This window comes from Plecotus auritus (genome assembly GCF_963455305.1).
Source record: "Plecotus auritus genome assembly, chromosome: 1".
Lineage (NCBI taxonomy): Eukaryota > Metazoa > Chordata > Mammalia > Chiroptera > Vespertilionidae > Plecotus > Plecotus auritus.
The window spans coordinates 156,926,313-156,940,297 of NC_137770.1; positions in this window are offsets into that span (position 1 = coordinate 156,926,313).

Here is a 13,985-nt window from a genome sequence, read left to right on the forward strand (position 1 = left end):
CCACTGTGATGCTTGTAGTTTATTTGTAGTTTCTCATTATTATATTAATGGTAGAGTTAGTGTGTTGGTTGGAATATTTGTTTTTGCATTTAAGTTATTATACTCCCACCATGTTACCTGTGCTTATTTCATTCATTACTAAGCAGTAATTCAATGGAAGCCTCTCCCAGAGAAAAATTCAAACCTCAGATTCCTCTCAAATCCCTTTTATATCCAAAGCAAGGAGTGGGCTGGGGGAAAAATAAAATATAAGACATGATCAAGAAGTTGATAATACCTCATGCACTTGGGATCTAAAATCTAGCATTCCTATGTGTGAATATTATGTGGTATCAGGCTTTGTTACCCTAAATGCCCCAACACAGATAACGTTCTGACAATTTTGTTGCAGAGGTGTCTGAACAATTCAGAAGCAATCCTACATGTTTCTTCTTTCCTTAACAATTAGGTTAAGGGGTTGAGGTCCTTAAGATGAGCTGAGAATGACACATAGCTGATTGAAAGAAATGTCTAACAGACCAATAGAATTTTCTGATTTTATTGTAAGGTACTATAACATGTTGGAGAGAAATCCATGAGGTAAAAATTATATGGAGGAAATACTTTAAGAATATATTCATCTTTGCCATTTTAGTTAATAAGTAAAATTTTAAAAATGAATGAATATTCATAAAATTTTCAATCAACATTTCCAATTGAAGTTCTTGTGTGAGTAAATACATATTCTAAACAGCATTATAAAAACAATCAGTGGTGCTTATATTAAAGACTGAAATTTTTATATGCATTTTCTCCTACCTAGCTCTTTTCTAGTCTAGAAAACATATCTGTTAATGTATAGTCCTTCAAATTACATTTTTATTTTCATAATAATCACAAATTAATGATGTGTAGTCACATGTCCATTTTCTTGGGAGAAAATAACCATATGCTTCAATAACTAAAACTTCTATTTCCACAAACTAATTAAAAGGCCTTGTGGTACAGTAATCAGAAAAACAGGTGTTTCGTTTAGTTTCTCTCCCTTCAAGGTTGAATAGTTGCAATTCAAACTTTCCTGCGATTCCTTTAAAGTCAAGGGAAGTCACATACTTCTATCGTATGACAATATCCTTCTATCCCAACCCAGGGTTTTGACAGAATATAAATCAAGAAGAAAAAGCAAGCTATTTTTATAGTACAATATGTTAAAGTATAAGTAGGATTTTTCACAATAGATTTTGGAGATTTTAGCTCTGTTCAAATCCTGTTTACTTTTCCCTTTGATAGATTGAGTACATATATACTATTTTTAATCTCTGAAGAGATGTGGCCTGCTGTAGGAGAGATATACCATTCTTCTTTTTCCAAATGTAATCATCTTATCAAAATCACATCTGTAGGACATGTTCCTGGGAGAACAGGGTGCATTACACACGATTTTATAATGCACACAGTCACTCTGGAAGGCTTCGACCTTATTCCTGCTGTTAATTATTTAGACTCTGACATATTGCAATAAAACATTTCATCAAGCACTGCAGTCCAGGGAATGATAGGCATCAAAACTGTATTGGTGATGCAAAATAAATGGATCGGGGTTGAAAATAATGAGTTTGGTGGATTACATCTGTCACTGTGAATTATTACTGTTGAACATAATAGGGCAAAGCACTACAAAAATAAAGCTTGTCTTCTCTAGTTAAAGGTGAGACAACTACCTCTAATGAGATACAGAAATTCAAGTGTGAGTTATTAATTATGCACACAAAAGCTTTATCTGCTTTCCCAATCTTACATTTTTGTATGTATGTAACTATAGAACAAAATGTTTCCATGGCCAAAGCTGGTGACAGTTCATAGTGATTCTTGCCAGAACTTGGAGAAGACATTCCATTTGGCCACATTTGACCATGTAGGGGGAAAAAAAAGAAAGAAACTTGGACACATGTCCAGGCAACAGCAGGCCTAGATTCTGTCACTGATTCCTCTGCTGTTTGCTCTGTGACACATGTGAGTTACCTCTGGAACTCAGACTCATCATCTGAGTGGAGCCTTGAACTAAACTGTCTTTAAATTCAACTCTAGTTTCAAAAAATTCCTTGATTCTTTATATAAAGGATGTTTTGAATTGAGTGAAGCTGGTAGCTTTTTCTTTCTTTTTTTTTAAGTATATATATTTTTATTGATATTTTACAGAGAGGAAGGGAGAGGGATAGAGAGCTAGAAACATCGATGAGAGAGAAACATCGATCAGCTGCCTCCTGCACACCTCCCACTGGGGATGTGCCCGCAACCCACGTACATGCCCTTAATCGGAATCGAACCTGGGACCCTTCAGTCCGCAGGCCGATGCTCTATCCACTGAGCCAAACCGGTTTCAGCAGCTTTTTCTTTCTATAGGCAGAAAGCTTGGTGGAGAACTTTCTTAAAGAAAATCTAAGTTGTTTATCTTAGGAATGCAAACATGAGGAAACTGGATGCTCATTATTCAGGAGAAATTGTGTCAGAATATTTTACTTCACTAGGGTAATGTGGAGCAGTCAGGGAAGGGAAGAGAAATGTGGAGGGTGGGTCAATGTGCACAAAGAGACTTCTAAAAAAGAAAGAATAACAACCCACACACTTCAGTCCTTCAGATTTTAAAGTTGTGAGCACAGTGTGGTTGTACATACCTTGAGAATAACCTCTTCTGAGTTCCACTGGCAGAAAAGGGACACCAACATCACTGAAGAAGGGAGACTCTGGGTTGTCAATCAGGGATCAACATGGGGTGTAAGTGTGCAGGGGGCAGAGGGGAAGCCTGGTACTATCTTACTGTCATGGCAAGTGGTGGAGACCACCTTCGCTGGACCTGTTCATCCTGGCTCACTTTTGTGTTCTTGTGAATAGTAACCATTATGACAGTGTGAATTACAGGAGCATTTTCTGCAGCATTGGGAGGAATCAAGGCCATCCAGACAAGCAGCAGTTGAAAGCACCTACCTGAGGGCATGGAAGGAGGTCTCAAAGCAGTGTTCAAAAATAGTCTTAGCAAACCAATCAGAACTTTTTGTTCCCTCCTCCAGCAGATACATGGAAGTAGCACCAGTCTATTTGGATCAAGTAGTAGTCCCAAATGATTCAGAGATCAGAGAATAGGCTGACATTATGAACTTTCTGCTAATAAGGTCAAGGAGCATTTCAAAAATAATTGGGGGGGGGGTTAATATGAAGAATTGGTAACCATGATTGGTGAACCAAATCATTAGCTTTCATATTTTATTAACTTTTTTACAAATACAGAGTAATACATTTCAATGCACAAAACTTAAAGATCCTAGACAATTAAAAAGAAAAATCAGTGGTAGTGTCTCCTTCAGAAATAATGACTGCTAAAATTTTGAGTCATCCATGCTAGATAAATCTACAGTATAGCCTTATAAAAATGGGATCACATTGATTTGTTTACTTAGCAAAATATTGTAAATATTTTACAATTCTGCAACATTATTTTAATGTATATATTATATTCCATAACATAATTTGCCATCGTTTGGGGAACAGTTTTTATTGTTGAAATTTCAAATTATTCCCAATTTTTAAATAATTCTGAGATGGGTATCCTTAAACATTCCCTTTTGCCCATGTCTCTGATAATTTTACTTAAGTGGAATTGTTGGGTTAAAATGTAACATTTTATAACTTAAAAAAAAAATGTAATTGATACTTTCTCCCTAATAATAAGAGTTCCTGTAGTGTAATATTTGCTGTATGAACCTACACAAAAGGAGCATTAGAAAAGTACAACAGCAATTAAAAAGCAATATCGCCCCTTTGAAAGAAACCAGATTGTGAAGCTTGCAAGGAAACCAGAGAGTATTTGAAGAGTTTGTGTACAAACCACAAATAAATAGTATTGGGAAGCTATCAGAATGGCAGAAAAAAAATTTTTTTTCTTAAAAAATAATCATGGAGAAAGACAAAAAAGTAATCAAGTAGAAAACTAGAAATACACATACCTGAGTAGATTACATAAACTAATGGAAATGTATATTGTTTACATATAACCTAAGATTGTAATACCTCTCTTTCTGCTTTTCATAGAAGAAAAAGTATGAAAACAATTAAAGCTAAAAGTGAGAATGAAAGTCAATGCCATCATTTTACATAAATCTCATGAGGTTTCCTGGCTAGTGAGTGAAACAAGTCAACAGACAGATATGTGCAATGTGATAAGTGCTCTATAGGATAAAAGCAGGAGGCTCTTCGAAAAGGTCCACTAATTCAAATATGAAGTCAAGAGAAGCTTCCTGGAAGAGTGACATTTAAGCTAACCTTAGCATCAGAAGAAAACATAAAAAGTACTTTGAATAAGAACAGGGAGTAAAGAGAGAGAGAGAGAGAGAGAGAGAGAGAGAGAGAGAGAGAGAGAGAGAGAAGAGGGCAATGGAGATTGCTACAGTGGAAACAGGGAAGGTATGACTGAAACATCAAAGGCAAAGGGTGGGGAGGAAGGACATTTAATGGGTGTGTTACAGATGAATACAGACAGATTAGCATAATTCAGATCCTGAAGGGGTTCTCAGCCATGCAAAAGAGTTTGGACTTTTTTTTCCTGAGACTAATGGGGGCCATTGGGAATTAGAAGGTCCGATTTCAATTGTAGATAGGTCATTCCAGCTGTGTGGGGGGCAGACAGTGGTGGGTAAGGGAGAAGTAGGGGTCAATTAGGAGGCAGTTTCTTCCACTTGCCCACTTCCCAAACCCATGTTTCCATTCTCTGCCCTTGAAAACATGCTCTTAAAGAGCCTGAGTTTATAAAGAAAACAAATGCTTGGATGGAATTTAGCAATTCCTTCCTTTGGAACCTATAAGCAGAGTTGCAGAGACTCAAGATAACACCAAGTCTTGGATAGGGAATAGGGAAGGTCCACTAAAACCAACAGATCAAAAAACACAAATTAATGTTGTAAATTATCAACACAACCTAAATGTCTTATTATGAACTTAATGCTTGTGTCCCCCAAAATTCACATGGTGACATTTAATCTTAATATGATGGTAATTGGAGGTGGGGCTTTAGGGAGTTGATTAGGTCATTGGGGGTTGCAGCCCCATGAATGGGATTAGTGCCCTTATAAAATGGGCCAGAGAATTAGCTCCCTCTCGAGCATGTGATGATAAAAAGAGAAGTTCGCAGTCTGCAATCCAAAAGACAGCCCCTACCAGAACCCTACCATGCTAGCATCCTGATCTCTGACTTTTAGCCTCCAGAACTATGAAAAATAAGTGTTTGTTGTTTAAGCCACCAAGACTATGGCACTTAGTTATAGCAGCTTGAGCTGAGTAAGATGTTCCCTAATTGGAGAATGGAGCTTTATATTGACTTCCAAGAAAGAAGCTGCTCATTCAGTTTATTAAGTATCTCTCTGTTCTTCTCCCTGAGCTTAAGTAAGATCTAATTCCCCAGAGTACGTGTGGAAAGACTTGCGAATGATTCTGTCCTATTTCTCCCTGTTTGCTGTGAACCGGTGGTCCAGTACTGCACCAGACATTTCTCCTTTCAGGGGAAATTCTATCCCTTCTTGGTGCACTTTCCCAAAAGGCTAAGTCACACTCTTCTACAACTTTTATTTTGAGCTGCTTTTTACCCTGTGGCCTGGAAAAAAGTGATACATATTATCTTTATTGTTTCTCCCAGGAGACCTACAGAGTCCTCATATATATACTGTAGTCTCAAGTGGCCTGGCCCAATTTCCTAGAGTTTCTAAGATTGACATGAGATTAGCACCCCAGCATGAAACTAATTATAGCCCTTGCCATATTTTGTTTTCTGTGTCTTATTTCTTTCTCTCTCCAAACCAAATTACTTCACAGGGGTATTTTCTTATTCATAGGACCTATGACCCTATAAGCTCTAAGTAAATGTTTGCTACTTGATATTCAAGAGGCAAACAAAAAGATTAAATATATCTGCTTTTCACTATGATGAATATATATATATATATATATATATATATATATATATATATTCTTATTTATCTGTTACTCTTTAAAAAATATAATTTTTGACTGGACTCACACTTAGAGGTAGAAACTCTCTGAGAGGATAACTTACATCTCTTATCTCTTGGCAATCTGTTCCTGGCATTTTTCTTTGTCCTCCTTCATTCTCTTAGCCAAAAGTTTATCATATTCTATGGCTTCTTTATGTAGAAAAAGGGGGGAGAAAGATATTCCTTGTCTCACTGATATTACTGTGCCTTACTACCTGGGGCCCAAAAGAGCTAGCAGAACTGGAAAACTTTTCAGTCTCTCTAAAGAAGATGATGTCCACCAGTATATTGGGAGAAAGCCCCTAAACAAAGAAGGTAAGAAACCTAGGACCAAATTACCCGAGACTCAGTGTCTTATTACTCCACATGTCTTGCAACACAAATGCTGGCATATTGCTCTGAAGAAACCATGTATTAAGAATTTATATATTTTTTGATAGTTGCAGGTACTAATCTTATTTATTTCAACTCTGTTTATTCCAAAACATAAATAATATTTTATGGCAAATGTCCTTAAATATTAATGAAAGCGTGAGCTGCATAACAGAAGTAGGCTTTCCATCACATAAATTTTTCTCTTGAATAATAATATTTTGCTGACCTTCTTGCCAAAGCCATGGAAACAGAGCTGAATGGATGCTTGTGAGGCAAAACTGAGCTTCTTGGTTTTACCCAGTGTCATCTGGTATCATGCCTTGTTATATTTGGAGAAAGTGTTATTTGATTGTCAGGGACAGGTCTAACCTAAGGCATTTCTCATTCACAAGTGCAAGGCAGGTGAATTCTCTTAGAATAATACCATCTAAAATGGAATGGCTTATTTCAATATTAATTTAATAACAAGCTATACACAGTAATTATCTCTTTAGTTCTGCTAAAGTACCTTTCCTTGTCTAGACTTGGGCCGGTGATTACATTAAATTTGCTACAAAGACAATCTACTCAATGCATGACTAAAGACAAAAGAAAGGAAGGAGCCAATGCTTTTCTAGATATATTTGTCATGAAAAAGATCAGCTCAGGGGGTTGATGTTGGGAACATGCTGTATTCTCTAGTGGAAAGGTTACAATAATAATTAATGCCATACATTTATTTAGAACTTCACATTTATGAAAGGGTTTTCACATACATGATTTTATTCCATTAATTCATCAAAAGACCAAATGGAATCCAAATAACCCTCTGGTTATGTCCATCTCGCATATTTTTCATTATGCATATGAACAAAATAGTTTTCATGAGTCTTGTCTGCTAAAGAGGAAAGAGAACTGACAAGTGAAGCACACAAGATCAACTTCATGCCAATTTCTCCATTAAGATACCATTTCCCTCAGTTATCACACAAAGTACCACAAATTGGCCATTCATTCCAACTATTCCTTTGGGCCAATAAATAAATAAATTATTGGTAAATAAATGTACCATTTATATTGACTACAAGAAGCTTAAATTAGAGAACTATGAAACTATTTCTCTTGGACTCCCAACTCCACCAATGGGTTCAACATCTATTTTTTTAAAACATCTTTATTAGGTCATGTTAATGTAGTAAACAGCACATCAGAAACCCTGTTTCTAACCTTCAAGAAGCTAAGCTGCCATGGTTCTCTGAATAAATCTCTGTACCTCTTACCAAAGACACTTAACCATATATATATTTTTAAATATATGAAATGATTTATATATTTTTAACCTGCTAAATTCAAGAACTTTGGGAGACATGTCCTGATGACAATATCTTTTCCGGAAAGTACTACTTGCATTCCATCTGTAATGGAAAGTACCATAGAAAGAAGGTGCCATAAAGAATGTTGAAGCCAACTATTTATGCTGTGAAAGAACACTATTTGACTCAGTGCATGTTTGCAGAAAACAGTTCTTCACTGGTGATGTAAAGACGGGATTGCAAAATTGGCTCTGAGATGTTGGGCCCAGGTTTCAGGTCTCTTCTAGTGAAGTCAAATGCCTGCAGTGAGCACAGTCATGAAGCCACAGATATGCCTTATAGTTGAGGTATTCTTTAAAAACAAAACAAAAGCACTCTGATCACCAAGCCCTGTGGCACCTGGACAGTCTTCAGGTGCACCGCGCCCCTCCCCTGGGTGTGAACTTCTGGCTTCATTCCTTCCTGAGGCATCTCTTTATCTCCAGCTCATCTTTCATCACTGCCTGTCAGTGGAATATCACAATTCCAGATTGGAAAAAAACAGTTCTTACAGAGTTAGGGAAATGAAAAAAGTTTCTGGTAATGGAAATCCCCTCCACTTTAAACCAACATTTTATTCATGTTTGGAAAATACCACTTTGTTGCTGTTTCCATTTTAATCTGCTTCAGTATTTCCTGTTTTAATTTAGAAACCAAATGTGTGACAAATCAGGAGGATCTTGGGCCAATTCCAAATCAATAAGACCAGAAAGTTACAGCCAACTAACCAAAGTTGCTGTCTTTGCCAGATTTTATGCAAAATTTTAAAAAGTGGATATAAATTGGTTAAGGTAACTGAATTCGAGTGTTTCAGATGTGACTGGTATAAAAGTCAAGCAGGGAGAGTCCAGCCACATTTCTATGTCATCTGAGGAAGATACACGAGTTCAGCATAGGAAAATATTTTCTAGATTATTTCATGAAAGAAAGAGAATGAGTTGCCTTTTTGACTTCACACCTGATTTTCTTCTTCGTTTCTTATTTCAAAACTCATTCAATCCCTGAGATTCTGTATCTCTGTAATAATAATAAACACCAAATTAGGGAATTTTAGAGATAGAAAAAAAACCTCATTTAACATTTATTTATCCAGTACTTACTCCGGGCAAGGCACTAGTACAGCCCCATTTACAAACATGTGAAGCCAACAGTAGATTTATGGCTGTTGTGAAGCCACTCTGTCAATCAGTATCAGAGCTGGGCCTCCAGGCATTCAGGACTTTTGAATCTAAGGCAGTCCTTTTTCCTTGGAGCTATGTTGATTCCTCTCCCACAGTCACTTAATCACATTACACCCAGAGTCAATGTGCCAACAAGACCCAATCTGTCTTCACTCAATATACCATTTGAGCTGGATGGGCGTGACTCAGTGGTTGAGCATTGACCTATGAACCAGGAGGTCATGGTTTGAGACCCAGTCGAAGATTCTCTCTTATCATTGATGTTTCTATCTCTCTCTCCCTCTCCCTTCCTCTCTAAAATCAATAAAAATCTACTTTTATTTTTTTTTAATATACCATTTAATATTTATTTTGGGGACATTTGTAAATAAATGAAAAAATTGCCTAATTGCCAGCCTGGATGAGGGACTGAACTAAGGTGTGTGTGTGTGTGTGTGTGTGTGTGTGTGTGTGTGTGTGTGTGTTTTAAGTTATGAAATACAAATAAAAAATGTTATTAAAATTGAAGCCAGGAAACATGACCCATAAAACTGTTAATCAAAAATAAATATCAAATCAAGTGACAAGATCTTTGCCTGCAGGTCATGATGGGGAGAAAAACTCTGATAAGTGTGTGGTCTTCATAAAGCAACTGATAACTATGCCCTTGAGTGAAGAGAAATTTTTAAAGGCTCTTGAAAGGGAAATAGATGGCCCCGATACAGACTCTCCTTTAGAGTCACAGTGAGCACGGCCTTCTGATGAAAAATCACTATTATCGCCAGTAACACACCAAATGTATTTTCTCAAAATGAATGTGTTAGTAATTGTGTTTTAACTTTCCAGAAGGAAACTTTAAAAAATCCCATTTTCCATTGCAACCAAAAATTAAGATACCTAGGAATAAACTTAACTAAGGAGATAAAAGACCTGTACTCAGAAAACTACAGGATGATGAAAAAAAGAGATAGAGGGAGACATAAACATATGGAAAAACATACTGTGTTCATGGATTGGTAGAAACAACATCATTAAAATGTCCATACTACTCAAAGCAATCTATAGATTCAATGCACTCCCCATTAAAATACCAACGGCATATTTCACAAACCTAGAAAGAACTCTCCAAAAATTCATCTGGAATAAAAAAAGACCCCAAATAGCTGCAGCAATCCTGAGAAAGAAGAACAAAGTAGGAGGTATCTCAATACCAGATTTCAAGCTGTATTACAAAGCCACTGTTCTCAAAACTTCCTGCTACTGGCACAAGAACAGGCATATAGACCAATGGAATAGAATGAAGAACCCAGAAATTGACCCAAACCCCTATGCTCAATTAATATTTGACAAAGGAGGCATGAACATAAAATGGAGTCAAGACAGTCTCTTCAATAAATGATGTTGGGAAAATTGGACAGATACATGCAAAAAAATGAAACTAGACCACCAACTTACACCATACACAAAAATAAACTCAAAATGGATAAAGGACTTAAACATAAGATGGGAAACCATAAAAATATAGAGGAATCCACAGGCATCAAAATCTCAGACATATGCCGAAGCAATATTTTCACAGATACAGTTCCTCAGGCAATGAAATTAAAGAGAAAATAAACAAATGGGACTACATCAAAATAAAAAGCTTCTGCACAGCAAAAGAAACCATCAACAAAACAACAAGAAAGCCCACTGCAAGGGAGAACGTGTTTGCCAATGTTGTCTCCAATAAGGGTTTAATCTCCAACATCTACAGGGAACTCATACAACTTAACAAAAGGAAGATAAACAACCCAATCAAAAAATGTGCAATCAACCTAAATAGATAGTTTTCGAAAGAGGACATAAGGAAGGCCAAGAGACATATGAAAATATGCTCAAAGTCACTAATCATCCAAGAGATGCAAATCAAAACAACAATGCGGTACCACCTCACACCTGTCAGAAGGGCTGTCATCAACAAACAACAAATGGCAAGTGCTGGCCAGGATGCGGAGAAAAAGGAACCCTCGTGCACTGCTGGTGGGAATGCAGACTGGTGCAGCCACTGTGGAGAACAGTATGGAGTTTCCACAAAAAACTAAAAATGGAACTCCCATTTGATCCAGTAATCCCACTTTTAGGAATATATCCCAAGAAACTAGAAACACCAATCAGAAAGGATATATGTACCCTTATGTTCATAGCAGCACAATTTACAATAGCTAAGATTAGGAAACAGCTTAAGTGCCCATCAGCAGATGAGTGGATTAAAAAACTGTGGTACACATTCCCAGTAGGACGTGTACAGAAGGCAGCTGATTGATGTTTCTCTCTCATCAATGTTTCTAACTCTCTATCCTTCTCCCTTCCTCTCTGTAAAACATCAATAAAATATATATTTTTAAAAAACCTGTGGTACATCTACACAATGGAACACTATGCTATTTTAAAAAAGAAGGAACTCCTACCATTTGCAACAGCATGGATGGAGTTGGAGAGCATTATGCTAAGTGAAATAAGTCAGTCGGAGAAAGATAAATATCACATGATCTCACTCATTTGTGGAATATAATGAACAACATAAACTGATGAAGAAAAACAGATCCAGAGACAGAGAAGCATCGATCAGATGCTCAAACCTCAGAGGGAAGGTACGGGAGGGTGTGGGTAAGGGGGAGAGATCAACCAAAGGACATGTATATATGCATATAAGCCTAACCAGTGGACACAGTCACCAGAGGGGTGAGGGCATGAGCGGGAGTGGGGTGTGGGGGTTGGGGGGGACAATGGCAGGATAAGGACACATATATAATACCTTAATAAAGAAAAAATATATTAAAAAAAAACAAAGAAGGGACAAATTTCCACAGATAGTGTGAGCCATTAAACTATTTATGTGACTGCTTTCAGTATGACTTTGTCTTTAATTAGTCTTCAAAGCTTCACATTGGTGATTGGCACCTCCAGTCTGGACTCTAGGAACAACACTACTGTTGATCTCTACAACCACGTCATGAATTATGCCACTTAGCCTCCCAATTGCATAGCATAAGCCTTCCATTAAGCATAATAAAAATATTATTCTACCTTTAACTTTAGTAAGGTTAATTAATTCATTTTAATAAAAATACCCTGGCAAACTTAGATGAAAAATCTCATATTAATGCAATCAGCTACTTTTCTCCAGATAATTGCCACTTAGGCTGAGAAATTGAAAGCATGCCAACTTAAAATGTTTTTAAAGACTTCAATCAACATTCTCTCTAAAAATGAAGAAATAAAAAGCCAGAGGGCAGGTTCATGGATCTCACACTCCATTCTTAACATTGTCCAGCAACACATATTTATATTACTGTGACTTGTCCTCCAAATTTGACCTGGGGTTGGCCTCTGAATTTGTAAGGGAAGGGGAAGGACAGAGGTTGTATAGTCCAGGAAAACTAGAAACAAACTGTCTTATTAAATTACCCGTATTTACAACCACACATAAAATAACACAGATCTGCCAGCCTTCAGACCTAAGGTCTGCAGCTTACTTTCAGATGTAATAAAACAATGCACTAGTCTTTGTCTCATTTACTTATTTGACTCTTCATGAACTTCCAGATAAATTGATAAAAGGGCTATAAAATATTATTTTAGAGCAAATGCATATCTCCCAGTAAACATAAAGATTTTCTTTTTGAAAATCTTTAATAATCTCTACTTATTCACAAAAGACTTTGGATTTTTTAAAAAAGTTAAGCATGTATTTATTTAGGAAACTTTGAGTCATTAATATTTTAAAATACAAAGAAGGTGTGGAGAGGTGAAGATACTTGAAACTAGATTTAAGAATCCTGCCTTTTCACCCTAAGTATCTTTAGTCTCTGTTATATGAATACCTCACTCAAGACCTAGCTGTGTCAGTAGTCTAACTGAACTGCATCATTCAGTTAACCAGCATACAAAATTAACTCAGCTTGACTAATTTGATCATTCCATATAACTATATTTTTAATATGATTGTTTTGTTGAATTCATTACATTGAGCTAGTTAATATATCTGATTACAAGGAGAGTGAGATCAAGGCAACATACCCAGGATCCTTTATATTAACCTGTCCAGGGATCATAGCAAGGGACACCTTAGGTAGTGAATTGTACATTTAATGACATCATTTTTGTACTCAAGAACTAATCCCCCTTGGTTGAGATCTAAGGGAGAGGAACCTTAAGATAAGTTCTACTTATAAAAGGTATAATAATAAGTATATTAGGAAAAGATGGGCTAAAATTGTTGTTATTAAAGAAATTTCATATAATAAAATATTTAAAAATCACTTAATAATAATCGCAAATTATCTTAATTACCTTGTAATAATTGAATACTTAATAGAACTAAATATAGTATTTCAAGTTGTGATTATCCCACTTGGTTTATCTGTAGGAAATTACCACTGATGTTAAAAAATGCCACCCAAAAACTACCTTATAACAAATTTTATGAAGAGTCTTTCAGTTTCTAAAAGCATGCTCTCCTCATAAAAAGCCTGTGAGGCAAGGATTTTTCTGGTTTTATAATCCCAGTGTTTTAGTAAACCTCTCAAGCTTGCACAGCTAATAAGGAAGTCTCAAACTGTATCTGGCTTTGTACTTTTGAGATCTGCTCCCATAATTACTTTTAAGTTTTGGGATAACTTTCCATCCTAAGCAATTCTCATTTTCATCTTTACACATCCATACACTTAGGTTTTGATAGTCATTAGAGGATTCATGAACCCCCCCACCTCCCAACTTGCTTACTTGTGGCAATTACCTAATCTATCTGTGTTTCAGATTCCTCTTCTGTAAGTTGAAGATAATAAAACCTACCTGCTATGATTGATGTGAAAATTAAATGGGATTATATGTCAAGAACATAATAAGTAGATAGGATTTTCTCCATTAGCAATGGAGAAAAGAGCGAACCGTAGCAGATAATCACTCTTAAATTCTTTTGTTTCCTCCATGTTTATTTTTGAAGCTAAGAAGGCCCCTCACAGAGTCTGCTATGCTTGCAGCACCTGTTGAGAAAAGTAACCCTAGGCTGACCTTGAACAAGATGTGGCCATGAATTGGTCTAGAAGTAATAACCTTAT